The following is a 2,049-nucleotide window of genomic DNA, read 5'->3' on the forward strand; positions in this document are numbered from 1 at the left end:
GCGGTGCCGGCCAACGCTCAGAGGTCGACCCGCAGGCCGAAGGAACCGTCCACCCGAACACCCCGGCGCGAGGCCGGGGCCGGCAGGGGCCCTCCGATGGCGGGTCATGATTGCCAATCGGTCAGTGGTTGTGTGTGTTGCGGTGGGGCCGGGAGGACCGCTCCTCCTGCGTCGGACCCGGGTCATGGGAAGTGCCGTGTGGCGGTGGTGGGGCCGGGAGGACCGCTCCTCCTGCGTCGGACCCGAGTCATGGGAAGTGCCGTGTGGCGGGGCCGGGAGGACCGCTCCTCCTGCGTCGGACCCGAGTCATAGGAAGTGCCGTGTGGCGGGGCCGGGAGGACCGCTCCTCCTGCGTCGGACCCGAGTCATAGGAAGTGCCGTGTGGCGGGGCCGGGAGGACCGCTCCTCCTGCGTCGGACCCGAGTCATAGGAAGTGCCGTGTGGCGGGGCCGGGAGGACCGCTCCTCCTGCGTCGGACCCGAGTCATAGGAAGTGCCGTGTTGCGCTGGTGGGGCCGTGCCCGCCAACAGCCTTCAGTGGTCGGATACCACGTTTGCAAGCTCCCCGCTGGAATGGGGACTTAGAAGAAATGAGGGGAAAATTCCCCCGGAGCTCCGTGCCTGAGGGCGGGCTGTGAGCCGCGCCGCGTCCGCCAACAGCCTTCCATGGTCGGACACCATTGTTCGCAAGTTGCCCGCTGGAATGGGCACATAGAAGAAATTTCGAGGATAACATCCACCAGAGCGCCAGGGCGGCCGTTATTGCAGTATGCGTCCGCCTGGCAGCTCTCTTCCGCGGGAACCATTGGGCAATTTCTTTCACGGAGGTGGACATAGAAGAATTTTTGTTTCTAAAAACGTGGTTCCTAAAAATGTGCCCCAGGTGTTTTGGAAAACCCGGGTAAACCTGGGAAGTAGGCAAATGACCCTCTGACTAGGGGTAAAAACGTTTGCCTACTGCAGCGCCCCTAATGCAATTCGGCGGAACTGCAACGCCCCTGGTCGCCTAAACGCTACCCCTGGTCGCCTAAACCTCACCCCTGGTCGCCTAAACCTCACCCCTGGTCGCCTAAAAGTCACCCCTGGTCGCCTAAATTGTCAACCCCTGGTCACCTAAATTGTCAACCCCTGGTCGCCTAAAGGGGACTTAGAAGAAATGAGGGGGCAAATTCCCCCGGAGCTCCGTGCCTGAGGGCGGGCTGTGAGCCGCGCCGCGTCCGCCAACAGCCTTCAGTGGTCGGATACAATGTATGAAAGTTCCCCGCTGGAAAGGGGACTTAGAAGAAATGAGGCAAATTTCCCCGGAGCTCCGTGCCTGAGGGCGGGCTGTGAGCCGCGCCGCGCCCGCCAACAGCCTTCAGTGGTCGGATACAATGTTTGAAAGTTCCCCGCTGGAAAGGGGACTTAGAAGAAATGAGGCAAATTTCCCCGGAGCTCCGTGCCTGAGGGCGGGCTGTGAGCCGCGCCGCGCCCGCCAACAGCCTTCAGTGGTCGGATACAATGTTTGAAAGGTCCCCGCTGGAAAGGGGACTTAGAAGAAATGAGCCAAATTTCCCCGGAGCTCCGTGCCTGAGGGCGGGCTGTGAGCCGCGCCGCGTCCGCCAACAGCCTTCAGTGGTCGGATACAATGTTTCAAAGTTCCCCGCTGGAAAGGGGACTTAGAAGAAATTTGTAAAAATTCACCCGGAGCTCCGTGCCTGAGGGCCGGCTATGAGCCGCGCCGTGCCCGCCAACAGCCTTCCACGGTCGGATACAATGTTTCAAAGTTCCCCGCTGGAAAGGGGACTTAGAAGGAATTTGTCAAATTCACCCGGAGCTCCGTGCCTGAGGGCCGGCTATGAGCCGCGCCGTGCCCGCCAACAGCCTTCCACGGTCGGATACAATGTTTCAAAGTTCCCCGCTGGAAAGGGGACTTAGAAGGAATTTGTCAAATTCACCCGGAGCTCCGTGCCTGAGGGCCGGCTATGAGCCGCGCCGTGCCCGCCAACAGCCTTCCACGGTCGGATACAATGTTTGAAAGTTCCCCGCTGGAAAGGGGACTTAGAAGAAA

This window comes from Idiotropiscis lumnitzeri, unplaced genomic scaffold (genome assembly GCF_059441095.1).
Source record: "Idiotropiscis lumnitzeri isolate Australia: NSW breed Sydney's pygmy pipehorse unplaced genomic scaffold, RoL_Ilum_1.0 HiC_scaffold_473, whole genome shotgun sequence".
NCBI classification, from domain to species: domain Eukaryota; kingdom Metazoa; phylum Chordata; class Actinopteri; order Syngnathiformes; family Syngnathidae; genus Idiotropiscis; species Idiotropiscis lumnitzeri.